This window comes from Pleurodeles waltl, chromosome 6, assembly GCF_031143425.1.
Source record: "Pleurodeles waltl isolate 20211129_DDA chromosome 6, aPleWal1.hap1.20221129, whole genome shotgun sequence".
Taxonomy (NCBI): domain Eukaryota; kingdom Metazoa; phylum Chordata; class Amphibia; order Caudata; family Salamandridae; genus Pleurodeles; species Pleurodeles waltl.
Window position 1 is genome coordinate 73,465,503 of NC_090445.1, and position 18,779 is coordinate 73,484,281.

General features: G+C 43.5%; 1 protein-coding gene and 1 long non-coding RNA gene across 2 annotated transcripts in view; both read right to left on the reverse strand.

Moving 5' to 3' along the window:
• The window catches only part of LOC138299219 (E3 ubiquitin-protein ligase TRIM39-like), a 216,941-nt gene that overhangs the window by 187,020 nt on the left and 11,142 nt on the right, over positions 1–18,779 (reverse strand). The window lies entirely within an intron of this gene.
• LOC138299220 (uncharacterized) lies at positions 5,901–9,899 on the reverse strand. Its single transcript, XR_011204723.1, has 4 exons — positions 9,780–9,899; positions 9,021–9,112; positions 8,176–8,252; positions 5,901–6,237 (listed from the first exon to the last, which is right to left on the reverse strand). It is a non-coding gene; the product is annotated as an uncharacterized lncRNA (long non-coding RNA).

An 18,779-nucleotide genomic window follows, 5' to 3' on the forward strand; every position in this document is an offset into this window, starting at 1 on the left:
GTGGTAGGTTCTGGAGAAGGCAGGGCTGTGTACCTCATATATCACTAGGATAAAACTATTATATACTCATCCATGAGTGACAGTATGCACCGGACACTACATCTCGGACAAATTTCTCCTCCAACGCAGCACGAGACAGGGATGTCCCCTCTCACCATTAATTTTTACTATTGCCATGGAGTCCCTGGCCTATAGACTGCGATATGCCCTGGCGGGATGGAGTATACAAGTGTGAGCTACAGAACACATAATATATCTTTATGCAGACGATGGTATGGTATACTTGAGATACCTAGATATTTTGGTGCCTATTCTATTAAACGTAATGCAGGAGTTCTGGGAACTCGCAGGCCTTAAGGTCAACATAACAAAATCTGTTTTGTTCCCATTAGTGATTTAGTAACTCAGATAGCTGAGGGCAACTCCCTGGAGGTCCTTCCAGAGCGAATAGAAAAGGTTTTATGATCTTAACCTCGCTCAGTGACTATAAAGTTAAAACCCTAGATCTAATTTTGGAACATATTACATTTATCCTTAATGGGGAAAAGGCCCTACTCAAGATGGTAATACTTCCATGATGCTTGTATGTGATGCAGGGGTCCTTTTATGAGATCCCGCCTTCAGTTTTTAGGGAAATAGACCGCCTGATGTTGGACCTTCTATGGACGGGTAGGTGCTGTAGAGTCAGTCTGGCCACTCTGACAAGAGAATTGGAGACAAGCCTGGGCGAAAATCTCTCCTCTGTTGGCGGAGTTCAGCAACTCCGCATTCTGCAGAGAATGCACAGTTACAGATACTGTTTCCCCCCGTTAGCGCAAGCTTGATATCATTTTGTGTGTGTTGGAGGTGCGACAAGAAACATCCGGTCACTCGTGAGCACAAACAAGATTTTGTACCTGCCCGTGAGATTTTGTGCCGCACCAGCGACTTCTGGCTCGTCTTTTTGTTACATAGGTGAGTGAGCGTGATCAACCGAGGCTACAACGTGGCGAACCTCAAGCAGCTAAAATCTCCTCAAAAAGACAATTTTGAGTTAAAAACTTTCTCTAATGGACCGATTTGTTTGTGTGAGGAGTACTTTTTTAATGTACTTTTTTTTCCAACAACAGGAAGTGCCCCAGAGACTCCAACTTCCTGTTCCTATCCAGCAGGTTCCTCCCAGTGCTTTCTCCATCTCCTGGTCATTTTTCACTTGTATTTCGAGCTGGAAGGATCACTATTTTGTCTCCTGATGTATCATTGGATTTAAGAACTGTATTTGAGATTTCAGAAGTAAGTTCAAAAACACTTGTATACGGGTCTTGTACAACATGTTTCATTGACAGAGGGCATGCACCAGGATTTATCTGTAATTTTATTTGATTTTTAGAATTTATTGTGGTGGGTAGCCTGCAGTTTCAGTAGGGGCCTAGTAGCGTTTGTTTTACTTGTAATTTTTCTTCTTTAAAAGAAAAATGTTTCACAGCTCACTACATTTTCTCCATGTTTTGTAAATTTGCAATATTCACTTAATTCACTATGTTATGTGGCTTATTCTATTCTACTAATGGAATAGACAATCCAGCTGTAGGCCCAGGCCAGTACTAGTCATGGGTGCACTGAAACATAATTTAGACCATGGATGGAATTGGAATAAATAATTACAAAATGTTGTTTGGCCGGATTTAGTATTTGTTTCCATGCAAACAGTGTATGGTTGGGTAATATATTTTATGCCTTTGTATGATGTGTGCTACTGTTGTAAAATGTACTTTTTTAGCCCGTTTAATGTTTTTGGGGCGATTTGCTGACAATGCTGTTTTTTTTTCTTCTGTACAAATGCCTCCTTTGTCTGGGCAGTGTGTGTGGGTGTGTGTGTGCCATAGGCCACCATTGGTCTTTGTTCCCCCATGCCAGGGGCCCTTTTAGTATAGTCAATTATAGTCAAATATAGGTTTTTTAGTTTTCTTCTATTCATCCTGCTTGTTGTTTGACCATGTGCCTAGAGGACATTTTTGTGTAAGCAGCCAGTTCTTTTAGGACTCTATGTGTTCTCTGTTTTGGCTATGCCTCCTTGCTGGTTGTTACTGTTTGACCATGTTGCTGGCGGCCATTTTGTGTAGGCAGCCAGTGGGCCTGCATGTGTTCTTCTATGTTGTAGTGACCATGCCTTCTTGCTGGTTGTTGCTGGACCATGTGGATGACAGCAATTTTGTTTAGGCAGCCAGTGGGCCTGCATGTGTCCTTTGTTGTGGTGGCCATGCCTCGTTGCTGGTTGTTGCTGGGCCATGTGGCTGGCGGCCACTTTGTTTAGGCAGCCAGTGGGCCTGCATGTGTTCTTCTTTGTTGTGGTGGCCATGCCTCCTTGCTGGTTGTTGCTGGACCATGTGGCTGGTGGCCATTTTGTGTAGGTAGCCAGTGGGCCTGCATGTGTTCTTCTTTGTTGTGGTGCCCATGCCTCCTTGCTGGTTGTTGCTGTTTGACCATGTGGTTGGCAGCAATTTTATGGAGGCAGCCCGTGGAACTGTATGTGTTCTTATTTGTTGTGGTGGCCATGCCTCCTTGCTGGTTGTAGTTGTTTGACCATGTGGCTGGCGGCCATTTTGTGTGTGATGCTTAAGGCCTAGTAGGTCAATGCTCATTACTATATGTATGGTATGAACAGTGTTATATATTATATTATATACTTTTTTGTGTTTTTAACCTGCACCATTCCTTGCCTCTCAAACCCCAGTGGTTTTTCATGATAATCCCCTTTCCCTTATACATCAGAAATTGTATTTGTTTTAATTATTTTATTTTTTATAATTTGTTTCACAAAGTTTACTTAATTGAATAATATTTAATAATTAATAGATTTTATTTTAGACTTTTTTAAATGCATTTCCATTTTCTTTATTTTATTTTTATTATTTTTTTTTCCCATTTTCACCATCAGTCCCAAATCTGCCATAGCCGCACAGCTGCACAACATTATTCAAGGATGATTCCATTTGTCACCAGCACTTCCCTGAGTGCCAACTTGATGCACATAAAGATAACAGTTGCATTCTGTATGTTGTAGTTATTGCTCTTTCTTATCCTTCCTGAGCGTACACAATGATGAACGTTCATGTTGGTGTGGTTTTACGAAAGGATACATGTATTGTAAATAATTTTTAATTTAAGTAACCACTAAATAAACTCTGATATTCTTTCTACTACTAATTCAACTGCAACAATGCCATGTTTCAATGATGTTCCTCTTGCATGTTTGGTTTAGGTGTACGAAGAGAAAAAGACATCACCATTGGTACTGCCAGATTAAAGTCCTGTGCACGATGTGATGTGTGACCACGTTCACAACACGGACATCTCTTTACCTTGTAAAGTTAAGTGCTACTGCCAACTTACAGCTTCAAGGTGGCCTCAAAGAAAGGTGCTACCAAGAAAGCCGCCAGTGATAAGGAGCTTCCAACCACTGGCATGTCACCCCAGACGTTTTTCGGGCAAAATCGTGTGCCTGCCGCACCGGCCTCTGGGGAGCAAGCTGGGAGCAGCACTCCTGCATCAGCGGCCCCACTCCAAACTAAGCCCAAGTCCATGTCTGGCACAGAGGCAGCCTCTCTAATCACGAAAATACCGACGAGCAGTGATGCTGAATTGGACTTATCTCTCTTTCTCAAAGAAGTACCCAATTCTTGTAGTGGACAATAACGGCCGCAGCCAGCACTACTAATTCCTCCCAAAGTAGGAGCACATCAGGAGGATATTGAGCTTCGTGCTGATGAAGCCGAAGAAGTTCCTCTTTCACAAGATCCACTGTCTTCCAGATCTCTGCCACTTTCTTCTTGAAGCTTCCCTTCTGATGAGCAAGACTCCAGTTGGATGCCACCTCAGTCTGAGACACGCCAGAAGAGGTAAGGAGTGACAAGAAAGGTTCCTGAAAGCCTAAGAGTTTTGGATGGAGAAGAAGAGAATGACGACTCTGACGACGAGCCAGTCATCATGGATGTTAGCCCAGCTCCAGTGGAGTCCAATATTACGCCATCTTCTCAACTTGTTCTGAGGGAATGTGGCACCGATACCACCACCACCAACAACTTCCATATTTACAACAAGGTCCCAGCTGTGACCTACATCCACAGCCACCTGAGTAGAAGTAGGCACTGTAGAGAGGCAAACGTCATCAAAACACCCACATACCGCCACTTCTTCCGACATTGGCAGTGGTACCAGTGTTAGAAAGTTCGACCTCCCAGCTTGGGACTTATTTACGGTTAATGAAAAGGAGCTGAACATTGCCATATGCTCCATTTGCCAAGTGAGTGTCAGTCAGGTTAAGCTTGGTACAAACTATGTACGGGAGTCCGAACAACCCACTTAAGAAAACACCACGCAATCTGCTGGGAGGTGCACCTTAGCAGCCAAAAACCTGCAAGTGGTGTTGGTGAAGGTGGTGAGTGCAGGGAATCCGATCCAATGATGGTGGAAGGTGAAGGTGAAGAAGAGGGTAACATTTCCATTTCCATTATGCAAATCAGGCCTGTTCCCAGCAGTGCAGTAGTATCGCCGCCCACATCAGCAACATCCAATTAGCACAAGAAGACTCAAAGTCAGGTTGGGACACCAAGGCAAGAACATACAGTGGCTGCCCCACTGAGATGCACATTGAGCATACCACCACCTTCTGCTCTAAAGAAGTCGCCTGCATCAGTGGCACCAGTAAAGAAAAAAATCAAGGCTATCACTGCCATGTTTAGGCTGGAAGGGCAGTACGAACACAACCACCCAACGGCACGTTTGTACAATGGGAAGCTGGCTAAAATGTTAGCGCTGGACCTGCTCTCTTTTTCTTTTGTGGGAGGAGTGGGTTTTCTAGAATTTGTGGTGGCCGTCTGCCTGAAATGGAAGGTTCCCAGCCTAACTTATTGTGCCAGAGTTGCTGTTCCAGCATTACATCACGATGAGCTGGAATTGGTTGCACAAGCTTTGCAGCAGAGTGCTGGCCACACAATCCACTTGTGGACCTGTTGCCAAGCCACTGATTACATGTGCATCACTGCACACTAGATCTCTTTTGTGGGGATTAGAGAAATTATGTCTGCAGGTGTTGACACTGCTGAAATTTTTAGTGGTGCTGGGAAGCATGCAAAGGTAGCTATGTTCGCCATGGAGAAATCCCATACAGCTGCAGACATCTTGGATGACTTAATCAACAAGGTCTTTGAATAGCTGCACTCACTCTTGATGGGGCAGATGCGGTGGAAGCAACATCAACTCAGTATGAAAGATCTTCATTTGAGTTCATGTTGGTGGAAGTGGGACCTCGTTTCAGATTTCTTCACTGTTAGTGCACTAGTATGCTACTACTACCACCACCATGGCAACTTGGGAAACCAGGCAGTCCTTGTTTTATCTATTCAGGTAAGAGAACTATGGAGCACTGTTGTACCTTTAGCCTTAGGCAGTGTAATAGTCAATGGAAAATCTCTTACCCCACTCTATGGGTCAAATATAGTTGCAGACTACATTACAGAGGCTATGGGAGTAGTAGGACAAGGGTACCTAACCGCAAAACTAATTGTTATACACTATCAGCAGATTTTTAAAACATGTGCACTAAAATGCAGCAGTGCAAAGTAAAACAAACACCCCCAAAAACATATGAGACATTAATAACATTAAATAACTATTTCTTCACCCTAACAAGAATTTAAAGCATAAACACACCCCTCCCTCCCACAACTGGCCCACCCCTCTCCCCAAACAAATATCTCTGTCCTTAACCAATGTCCAAAAAAAACCTCTACTGTCCACCAAGAAAAGAAAACAAAGTCCAATAGTCCCGGACCCAGTACCAAAAACCCATTCCCACCCTCTCCACCCACAACAAGTCCCACCACCAAAAATAAAAGGTTAAAAAAAGGGCAGAAGAGGGCACTAACGGCGGGCCAGGAGTTGTTTGAGGAGCCTCTCCAGGTGTGCCTGCTTGGCTTCCATTTGCGCCAGCCTTCTAAGAACACGGCGTAAAAAGTGGTGTCTAAAGGAGGGCAGCAGTGATGGAATGGCCACGTACAGCTGCCAGCGAACTATGGTGCCAGTGTTGAGAGGCTGGAGGTGCTGGGGGCTGGCTGGAGCCCTGATCATTGCCAGCGGGTGCTGCAGCCTCCTCCTCCAGGACCACCAGTCGCCGATATTCAGCACTGATGGCCTCCAGCTTCTGCTACTGCAGCCAGTCTACTATTTCCTGCTGTGATGGTGGACCACAAGAAATAGCTACATCAAGAAAGAAAAAAGAGAAATTGTAAACAATGCTCTGTGCAAAACACTTGTTTAAAATCATATAGTGGCACAATAGCAATACATTTGCTGGTCACTTCAGGCCATTTAATTTAGATGTGATTAAAGTCACAGCCATTATGCACTATGGAGTACAAGTATTCTTCTCTCTCTCCTGTTGTGCTAAATTAATGAAGGCATGCTAGCTCAGCTAGCACCCACAGCCCTAGACGTTACTGACTACAGCTGGGGCAGCTGTAATAGACAATTAACTTATTACAATGACCCTGCTCTTCTCCAAAATGCCTTTCAATGTTACCCTGAATACAAGGCAGATGAATACTAAGAATGATACACACCTTGTAATATAATAAAATCAATCATGCAGACATCTTGTAAGTAGACGGTGGGAAAAAGTAGACAGTGGGAAAAGTGATATACTACAGTATAGGGAAAGGAATCGGATTAAGGAGCAGGAGATATGGATTGATTTTGGCACGTTCGCCGCAGACTATCTCATCCGCAAAAGTCAAGTCACTTATTTCGTTCCACTGTCCTCTCCTCATCATCCTCATCCACCACACTTTGTAATAATAAATACTTTTTTCCAACAAAATGCATTTGGAATCTTAACTTACTCTACTGAAACACAAGTTAAAGAGGATTAGGCTGGGTAGGTAGAGTAGACACTTTACTGGTCAATTCATCATCACCATGTGCTTAAGGTTTGGCTACTAGTGTGAGTCACTGCTGTGTGTGGTTGGCAAATGTTGAAAGGGTAAAATTTGAACAGACGTAAATCTGTTATGGAAGCCATATTGAAATATAACACTTGGCTAGAGAAATGTGGCACAAGCAAAAATTGGATTTTTCAAATTTTTCGGAAGTCTAGGACAGAATTTAAGAAAGATTAAAGGAGTGAAGTACTAGGAAGTGACTGAGTGAGTGGGCACTGGGAGGAAAGGGAAACATACCTTGTTTTTGCATTGCCAGGCATTGAAAATGTTGAAAATAAATGACAAAACTAAATAAGTTAAGCAGACGCACATTGCACAGCTAACATTGCAGTGCTGATTCTGCCAAATTGAACCATGCCAGCTGTTAGGTCATCATGAGTGGCACTGGTGAAAATGCCGTAGGTAAGGAGGGAGGTGATGATTAATGATGATGGGATACATATTATCTGGCTCGCCTTGAAAAATACTGTGAGTCAAGGGAATAGTCAGAAATACCACCAAACCCTCTGAATCAAAGCTTTCATAAACCCATTCCAAGCAAGTAAAGTAGGTGAGAAGACCGCCCTTATCCAGAAGCTTCCTTGTTTCTTCATTCCAAGTACTGCTCTTCTAGTATTCTTATTCTTCACCCTTGGATATTATTCACACCATTTAAGCTTTACATTCTCTCATCCAGTCTTTCACCATTGAAAACCACCCAGATTCCAAACATGGCTCTCAACAAACCTTTCACCAACACCCATTTACCCAATACCCACCCATGCATCCTTTCATCCAATCACCCATCCAAGATCCAACCCACTGAGGATTCCTTCCACCCATCCAGGCGGGTTCCCAACCATCTGGGCAGGCACCTTTCATTCACATACTCTTTCATCCATCCTTCACACCCACCCACGCACCCTATCACCCACCTACATGATTATTATGCACTCTTTCTCCCACACATCCTTTTACTCATATTATATTTCACCCATCCTTTCACCTTCCATCCTTCTTTCAATTTTCCATAAGCCCATCATAGTTAAAGTTTATTATCAACCTTTGTCTGCTGAGTTGCAGATTGAAGAGGCCATTACTACTTAACTCCCGCTGTCTCTGCTAAAGCAGGGAGTTCACCAGCGAGTCAACAACAACACTGGTACACCCTTGCAGTGAATATATTACTAATTGCCAATAAGCAAGTAATATGACTTACCACCGCCCGCCACTGCCGTGGCCGAGACTCCTCCTTCAACTGATGCGGCGTCCGTGCTGTCGCTGCTGGTCCCGACTCTGGTGGTGGGTGCAGATAGAAAACAAATTACACATTTTAGTCGCCCGATATGCCTCCCTCTATTATTATTATTTTTTTAAATAGCAAAATACAACCACAATGCAGTACTACAATTCGGTTACAGACTTATCTTATATCAAAATATTAGGTGGCCATTTTGTTGGTTGGCAGTTTTTGAAAAGCTAGGTATTCAAGCCAAACAAAAATATCTTGTAATGGAGGGGCAGAGCTACTGATGAATCTGAGGTTTGAAGAGAAATAAAAGGGTGCAAGAATTGGTCAATGAAGGACATATGGTCTTGGGTGGTAAATGCAATGGGGCCATCCTCCTCATACTTCCAACCATGGTGCATGGTCATCAACCGCTGGTATATTATAATTATAATAATATAATAATACATACACAACATTGGAGAGTCCATCAATCACATGACCACATCCAAACACTCTTTTTTTAAACTGATTGAGCAGGAGCAAGAAAAAGAAAGTCTTCTCAACAAAAATGCGTTGACTACCTTACTTGTACATGCAATCTCGATTCTTCACAGTAGAGTACGTGGGATCTCTGAGCCTTACAGTACCACCAGTCCACAATATATATGAGGGGTGAGGGAAAGTTTACTGACAAAGCATAAGAAAGGAAGCAGTTTGAAGTAAAATACAGAAACTTGAAATATAGAAAATAAGTAAATAGGAAAATACATGGATAAGAAGAATTTACAAAACAGATACAACGAAGAGGAGACAGGCAAAAAAGGAGGACTTACCGGGGGCAGTAGAGCCATCTTCCCCGGCACTTGTGGAGGGGCACCTACAGCTCCCTCACCCACTTGACCAGCCCTCTTCTTACCCCTGGATGCTGAATGATGTGCGAAAGAAAGAAAGAAAGAAAAATTAAAAAGATTAGTGGTACAGTTAATAATAAATATCTCTCCAAAAATAGTTTTTGAAAGGAAAAGGCAAACGCAGTAACATTGAACTTTTCAAAATCAGGGCGCCTGTATAATACTAGTAACATAGACCATCCTATTCCAAGTTTCCTGACCCTATTCCAAATGACCTAAACCACATTTTGGAATGACATTTTTTGCTTCTCATCTCATTCTCAATCTCTCAACACCCTTTGACGGGCCAACTGAGTCTGCATTTTTTTAATGCACAGATGGATGCATGCATGCATAACTACACATCACTAGGAAATAGCTTGGCACTGTACAAGCTACACAAAATCAAGGCACAGAGGAGTCAGAGAATGTGCTAACTCACTAATACTAATTACTATCAGTATCTTAGTGACAGGAGTGGACAAAGGAGGAATCTTTGCATTAACTCTTCTACAATCAGCCCAAGCGATCTCCAACAACAAGTATGATTAGGTAGCGCTGACCACCTCTCTAGATGACGATCACATAATATTTGTAACATAAAGTTAACTTGCCAGTGTGTGAGCACTGGCAGCATGCTTGGTTTTTGGAGAAAAAAAAATAACAGCATGGAACACAACTAATAAAAAAAAATTTACTCACCGAGACTCGCAACCTTCATGCCTAGCAGGTCCAGCAGGTCCGATCCGGGATGTCGGCCCATTGGTGTGTAAGCTGTTGCTGGGTATGTCGGACCCCAGAGCTGCGGCGCACAGCCCGCCACACCCTCTCCCAACACTGCCTGCGCTCCCGGAGACCGTATCCACTCCTGGGCCTGCTCTGCCTGCTGCCAGGTGAAGTGGAGGGTGGCGTGGAACATATAAAACAAATGCTGCCACCTCCACCTCTTAAAAATGGCGCAGGCTGTACCCATTCGCGGCACTGCTGACAGCCGGCAAGGAAGGTGGCTGCTGGTGGTGGTTTGGGGGGGGGGGGCAGACGCTGATGCTCCCCTGCTCTGCCATCGTGCTGGGCACTTGGGAGAAAGATAGGTAAAAGGAAAAAAGGAAGAAAGGATTAATAATCAACCAAGGGTGGAAATGTGCACCTTGAGAAGGACTGTGACCCAAAGGTAAAGTCTTGCCTGACTGGTACCTTTCTATCAGACTGGGGATACATCTGATCTGCCTCCTGAATTGAATACTACTGGGCTGTTTATTTCTAATTTCACTATAAATGACCTCAAATGTGTACTCCCATGAAACTTGTTTTTTAAGGCCCAAAAAGAAATGTTAAGATATGAGTGAAGGAAAAAGGGAATTCAACTTTTGTTCAGTACTACTGGGCAGTCAAGCAAAGATATATCCCTGAGTGCAGTGGAGGGAAGATGGAAGGCAGTGCTTTGCAGAGTACAGCCTGGATTAGCCAACTACCTGCAAGAAATTTATGGGAGTTGATGTGAGGTGTGCTCCACTCTAGGACATGACATGAGGTAAACCAGGTGCTTTTCAGGAGGTCACACAAAAATCAACATCAACACTATCTCCCTGCACCACTTGGGGCCCAATAAAAAGCTTGTGCTCGCGGCTGGCCCCTCTGTGAAACTTGTGTGCTCCTTATGGTTGTTTGAAATGGCCTTCAGATTAGCACAGTGAGCTAGTGAAGTAGCTGCTGGGAGGTGCCTGGACTTCAGAACTGTTAACCACATCCAAATACATCAGGAAATAACGTACATCGGAACCCCCTAAACTGTTTCTAAAGCTTTGCCTTTGCTTTAACCAGAGACCAAGCCACCAGCCCTTTGGTCACCCCTGGCACTGCAGAACTTCAGCGATGATCAGATGCTTCTTTAATGTATTGTTCTGAAGCATTCTGCGCCATTGCATGGCAATTCTGGTGGGTATCAGACACAACTATAATCCTCCATGACTACTGAGTGGACTAGTGGATACCTGTGGGCTGCTCTAGGCATAAAATGATGTCTCCTTTAAGTGACTTATGAGTTTGCCAGGCTTAGTTAGGATGGGCTTGTACGGCAATTTTGGTTAGGTTTGTGGGCAGCACTTTCAGCTTGAATATTTTGAAGAAGATAGCACGTGCTCTTAAAACTTTCAGAACCTTGCATAGATACTATAAACAGCAGCATGTTTCTGGCAGTACAGGCAAACAGACACATTTACCTTTTGAAGTGCAGCACCCAAGCTAGTGGCTATCTGAACTGTAGCGTGAAGAACTGACATTTTGCATTGTTTTTTTTAGCTGCTGTTGTTCGGCATTTGCAAGCTAGATCTACGCAAGGACTTCCACTGGATAACACTGGCCATAGGACCCCCATTCCTAAAATATGCCCAAGGACTTCCACTGAATAACAATGACCATAGGACCCCCATTCTAAAGTATTTTTGTATCATTAGTGGGCAAGCTATTTAACATTATTTGGATCTCTATCTCAAGCCCAAAGGAAGGAGCTAGCAGGGTTCTAGTTTTCTTTATTAATTACTGTTGGAAAATGGGTTATTGGTATGGGCAGGTAAAGTACCTACACTTAGCAATAGGCCACTAACCTCCACTTAGGTCTAGTTAGGTCTCAGTAAATTAAACCTAGCTCAACCCTTGGCAGCTTGGCAACGAGCAACAAGGCTTAACTTAGTAGACAAAGCGTAAAGCATTCAAATATCACAAAACAGTAATGAAATAAAACACAGGAAACAGTTTAAAAATCCAAAATCAAGTTTTAAAAATAGGAAATATTTTTAGCTTTAAAATGACACCAAAACGAATAAAATTGGATAAGGGGAACCGGAGATATGAATTTCTAAAGAATTAATGCTTTCTAGTGCATAGAAACAGAAAGCGCCAATCTGGTCATCTGGTCGGACCTCGACCGGGACAAAGTCACAGTTTAAGGCCGACTTCCATGGAGCCCGGCTCGGCTACAGCCCGTGGGAGGATTCGGTCAAAAGTTTACCTTAGGACTCAGTCGTTTTTCTGGAGATTTTCTTCAGCGGGACGAACCTGCCAGTCCAATCCGACCTCCTGGGACTCTTCCTCGGATACGCGTCGCGGGAGCCCTTGGTGGAGATTTTTACCTTCGGACTTAGTTGTTTTTTCGAGGTGAAAATCCTTCGACCGGGGCAAACCTGAATCTTGATCCGACGTCCTTGATGCCCTCTTCGGATACACTGCCTGGGAGCTCCCGGTCAACTTCCTACGTTCGGACTGAGTCACTGTTTTGGAGATTTTCTTCACAGGACGAACCTGCAAGTCAGGCCGGGTCACGGTTGAGGCAAGCAGGCTAGAGTTGCCGCAGCGGGTCGGTCCCTCTATGGAGCTTTTTTTCCAAAAGTTCTCCAAACTTCTCCAAATTTCTGGATCTTCTTCCAGATGTTCTTTTAAGGTTCTTTTGAGGTCCACAGTTCACCCCAAAGTTCCAGAAGCTCTGCGATGCTCCTTGAGGGTGCAGACTACAACTCCCAGAACGCACCTGATGCAAACTCCTTTTTGGCCACTGGACAGGGGTCAGTTGGTTGGTTTCTTCAGGAGTTGGTGCAGGGGACTCTGGTTAGCAAGTTTTCACCTGTAGCAAACAGGGAGTCCCTCCTTGAACCAGTTGAAGCCAGGCAAAGTCTTTCTTGTGGTGAAGCCCAAGTGTGCAGCTGGTGCAGTCCTCCAGAGTGCAGTGTCCAGGTGCAGGCCAGTGGTCCAGCAGGGCAGTCCTTCTTCTTCTGTAGTTCTTCCTTGTTGGACTATGACAGGGATCTGAGGTGTGGGTGCAGGTCTGCCAGTTTTATCCTTGTTCCTCGGTGAAAAATAGGGCGGTCCTCGTTCCACACTCTGGGGCAGGGTCCTTCCCCCTGTGATGACCACTTCCTCGGAAGTGTGGCATAAATAAATCCCAGGGAGCAACATTCCTCAAAGATCCATTATGGCTGTAAGTGAACTTTGGAGGTTACATCTGGCTGAACCCACCCACTGGTGTGGCTAAAAATCCTAAACACACCTCTCTCCTGCCCTCTCCTAATCTAATCAAGGGGGCACCTAATTGTCTGGGATTGCAGGATGTGAGGGTGTTGCTGGGCTGCTCCAAATGTCCTTCCCTGTCTTTGAAGACCAGTTTGGCAGCCCTCCCCCTTCCTGCTTCCCCATCTGATGAGGGGAGATCTCCTCCCCCAGGCACATCTCTTTGCGTTGAGCCAGGCCACTTCACACCTCATCAAGGCAGCCTGGCCAGGCCATGCTACCAGTCTGGCCAATCAGAGCAAAGCAGCAAAAACACTGCAGGGCTGAAGTTGGCAACTTTTCAGGTAAAGTTTAAAACTCTTTACCTGAACAAGTTATATTAAATCCAACAACTGGAAGTTGTGGGATTTATTATAAAAAATAATTTGATACCAAACTTGTGGTATCTGTTACTTAAGGGGACTTTTAAAATGAAAATAAAGTCTCCCCATTCTAGCCTATGGAGGCCATACACTAGAATGAAGGAAAAACTAATTTGGCTGTTTTACCTTACCAGGGCTTATAACAACTATTTTTATAAGGTCCCTGCTAATAGTTACATGGCACCCAGCCCTAGGGGCACATAGGGCACACCTTACGGGTGACTTATTTGTAAATAATAAGGTCGTTTAAGACTTTGGAACTACTTTTAATTCCAAAGTTGAATTTGCATGTAACTTTAATTTAAAAGCAGCCAGCAAGGCAGGCCTGCCTTTAAAATGACACTGGGCACCTCAGCAGTGCACCTATGGGGGCACTACCTATGCTTGGGTCCCTAAACCTCCATGCCCTACCATATACTAGGGACTTATAGGTAGGTTAATCTTGCCAATTATAATTAGCCTAATTTGCATATCCACTTTACACAGAGCACTGGCCCTGGGACTGGTAAGCAGTACCCAGGGCACAGCCAAGAGTCAGTAACCACCAGTACCTGTCCAAAACGTTTGGTGGTGACCTGGGCAAAATGGAGGACTTTCCTACGATTACTACAGGGAGTGCAGAATTATTAGGCAAGTTGTATTTTTGAGGATTAATTTTATTATTGAACAACAACCATGTTCTCAATGAACCCAAAAAACTCATTAATATCAAAGCTGAATATTTTTGGAAGTAGTTTTTAGTTTGTTTTTAGTTTTAGCTATGTTAGGGGGATATCTGTGTGTGCAGGTGACTATTACTGTGCATAATTATTAGGCAACTTAACAAAAAACAAATATATACCCATTTCAATTATTTATTATTACCAGTGAAACCAATATAACATCTCAACATTCACAAATATACATTTCTGACATTCAAAAACAAAACAAAAACAAATCAGTGACCAATATAGCCACCTTTCTTTGCAAGGACACTCAAAAGCCTGCCATCCATGGATTCTGTCAGTGTTTTGATCTGTTCACCATCAACATTGCGTGCAGCAGCAACCACAGCCTCCCAGACACTGTTCAGAGAGGTGTACTGTTTTCCCTCCTTGTAAATCTCACATTTGATGATGGACCACAGGTTCTCAATGGGGTTCAGATCAGGTGAACAAGGAGGCCATGTCATTAGATTTCCTTCTTTTATACCCTTTCTTGCCAGCCACGCTGTGGAGTACTTGGACGCGTGTGATGGAGCATTGTCCTGCATGAAAATCATGTTTTTCTTGAAGGATGCAGACTTCTTCCTGTACCACTGCTTGAAGAAGGTGTCTTCCAGGAACTGGCAGTAGGACTGGGAGTTGAGCTTGACTCCATCCTCAACCCGAAAAGGCCCCACAAGCTCATCTTTGATGATACCAGCCCAAACCAGTACTCCACCTCCACCTTGCTGGCGTCTGAGTCGGACTGGAGCTCTCTGCCCTTTACCAATCCAGCCACGGGCCCATCCATCTGGCCCATCAAGACTCACTCTCATTTCATCAGTCCATAAAACCTTAGAAAAATCAGTCTTGAGATATTTCTTGGCCCAGTCTTGACGTTTCAGCTTGTGTGTCTTGTTCAGTGGTGGTCGTCTTTCAGCCTTTCTTACCTTGGCCATGTCTCTGAGTATTGCACACCTTGTGCTTTTGGGCACTCCAGTGATGTTGCAGCTCTGAAATATGGCCAAACTGGTGGCAAGTGGCATTGTGGCAGCTGCACGCTTGACTTTTCTCAGTTCATGGGCAGTTATTTTGCGCCTTGGTTTTTCCACACGCTTCTTGCGACCCTGTTGACTATTTTGAATGAAACGCTTGATTGTTCGATGATCACGCTTCAGAAGCTTTGCAATTTTAAAAGTGCTGCATCCTTCTGCAAGATATCTCACTATTTTTGACTTTTCTGAGCCTGTCAAGTCCTTCTTTTGACCCATTTTGCCAAAGGAAAGGAAGTTGCCTAATAATTATGCACACCTGATATAGGGTGTTGATGTCATTAGACCACACCCCTTCTCATTACAGAGATGCACATCACCTAATATGCTTAATTGGTAGTAGGCTTTCGAGCCTATACAGCTTGGAGTAAGACAACATGCATAAAGAGGATGATGTGGTCAAAATACTCATTTGCCTAATAATTCTGCACTCCCTGTATGTTATCCACAGTATTTAATCTATGTAATAAAGTACTTTTTTAGGTTTCACCTGCACGGTACACGCTTGCTCGCTGAGCTTGCGATCTCTTTTGTATTAAAAAAATATCTTAGAAGGGGCCTAGAGCCCACCCATCACTTACCTTGACTTACCACTGGCTGGCTCCCAAGTGGTTTTGCATCGCTCTACTTACCATTGGTTGGCTCCACATGGGTCTTTGCTGGTCCATGCCTCCTCCTCGCCTTCATTGTCCTGCCGTGGAGACTGACCATTAGCCCACATACTGTTTTGTGTCCCCCGTCTACTTCCAATTGCAGCAGCTCAATGCTTCTGATGGTACTTTTTGTTTAAAATTATTCAATATCTAGCACTCCATATGAGTGCATCTGCAGACCGTCTTCTTTCCTCCCTGGTTCTAACAGTGCATGACTGCTCTATTTGTTTTGTTGATGATTTTTTTAGACATGTTACATAGCAACGCAAGCTGTGCAGCATGTCTAAAAGTAAGAAAAAAAAGCACTATGATGCGCTGTTGTGTCACATGTCTGAAAAATATTCACAAACCAAAACATTTCACAGGGGCGAAACCTATTGGATCCATGCAGCAAACAGGATTACAGTTTATGGCTACAATCTTCAATGCCCTGATCTGTTGTGCACCATGATGCTAAATAGCTCCTGAATGGATAATCATTAGTGACATCATAGGCACTGGAGTGCAGCCAGCTTACCGCGGGATCTATGGCTCTTGTGAGACATCATGACTGTAACCATCAGAGAAGTGCTGGTGCACGGAGGGACCAGGATCAACATTCCGACGAAAGTAATGGAAGTTCCTGAGATAGTATGCCTCTGCAGGTGTAACCAGGTCACTTTAAAGCTTGTGAAAGTGACCCAGCAGCTCCCTCCTGACTCAGTGAAGGGAAGCCTTCATAACATTAGGGTTCTGCAGCACACATGGCACTGAACCTTTTGACACCATAGAGTGGGTTGCAAGCTGCGACAAGCAAGCATGAGCTCCAGGTTTGGATTTTGCCCATGCCAATCCCGTCCACTTTTCTCTCTGCAACTCAGTGAATGGACAACAAACTTCCCCTGTGACCTGCCTCATTATTATCATGAAGCCGATCATCAGCTTTTGCTGCACAGAGAAGTATGCAACAGGCTGCTAAACTTATACAGAAGGGCAGGGCGAGACAGCTAAAAAGGAGAGAGGATAGTGAGAGAGAGGTAGCACTAGAGAGGGGAGGGAAGAACAAAGAGCAAAGGGAGGAGGGTCGGGAGAATGTGGTTCCAGTAAAGAAAAAGTGAACACATGTTTAAAAAGTTTAACAATTCAAGGCTCAGTATAAAACTCCCCGAATGCTCTCTGAATAATGAAAATATTTACAGAAGCTTGAATGAGATATGGGGGAAGACTTTTATCAGCCAGGCCCTTTTAATCCAGGGAGCGTGAGAGACGTATTATTACCTTTTCTCGCACTAACTCTGACTGACAGTGACAACTCTGCACAGCGAAGAAGTCTCAGGTTTGGGTCTGAGTCTTCAACTTCTAAACATCCGTTTTTTATCTGCGGGCAGGGACCCCACCAGGCTGAGTGAGCAATTGCAAACAAGGATGGCTCAGGAACCAGTACACGCCAACAATTCACCAAACAAGGAACCAATATTACGAGTGGTAGACATCTTAGACACTAATCCCAATTTGGAAGTGGTACCTATCTTTAATTTGTCTTTCCACAAGTTGAGTTCAAAGGAAATTGAAGTGCTGAGTACTGGTCTGTCATTCATACCTCTTTACATTGTTTAGAACTTTGAGGTTGCAGCACCTTTTCTCCAACACACAGGATATTGGTTAAGGTGATATTACAGGCCTACATCGACCATCTATTTTTTATCCAAAATCCAATGTTATGCTAAAAGAGATTTTAACATTTGAAAATGTAGCCTTGACGTAAGTCTAATTATATTAAAAAAAACATAAATAAGTGAAATATAATTTTTATAAATCACAGAATGATGTCTTGACCACATTGGCTAGTTGCAGGAATATTATAATTAATCCTGGGGATAAGGGTGGCAGTATCATAGTTCAGGACAAATTGGATTATGATAACAAAGTGATGAGACAGTTACAGCATCCCTTACACTACAAAAACCCCAAAGACCCTACTCTTGCTATCAGAAAAGTGTTTTCTACATTGCCAAATTCAGGTTTAAGTGGTGCCTGGCTTGGCAAAAAAGAGTTTGATTATTTAAACAAAGACAATTACACAATACCAGCGTTTTACACATTACCCAAAATTCATAAAGACGAAAGAAGATCACATGGGAAACCTATTGTGGGAGGGTGTCAATCTACTTTACACCCATTAGCGGAGTATGTACACTTTTTCATAAAACCACAGGTTTCTATCACAAAGTCCTACATTGGGAACAGTCTCTCAGTCATTACTCAAATGGAAGGGATGCTTTCTGATGCCAAGTGTTCCATTCTTGTCATAATGCACATCGAAGCCTGTACACAAAGAAGAGGTACTTGACTCTCATCCTAGGCCTCATAATGTACCAACTGGTTTCATTAAGAAATGTGCTCAAATAGCATTAGAACACAACTATTTCATCTTTAATAGGCAATTTTATATCCTGATAAATGGAGTTGTGATGGGGGCAATTTTTGCTCCTGATATCACAAATTAGAATTTTGCTGAATTTGAAGAGAGAACCATCTATAGTGACTCCAACCCACTTGTAAAGAATATTTAAAAAAATGGCTTTGATATATAGATGATGTACTGTTTATTTGGCAGGGTCCACGGCTGAACTGCTCCAGTTTCATGAATGGTGGAATAAACAGAATGATGACTTACCGTTCACTCTTAAATATAATAACCATTCAATCAGCTTTTATGGATCTGAAAATTACAGGTGATAATGGGTCCCTATATGTAGGCCTACATGTAAAACCCACAGCTTGAAACACCTTACTGAAATATAGCCATCGCAGACACCTGTAGGATAATCTTCCTTTTGGGCAGTTTTTAAGAATCAGAAGTAACTGTACCTAAAGAGAGGATTACTTTGCAGAAGCTAAAGTCCTGGTGTCT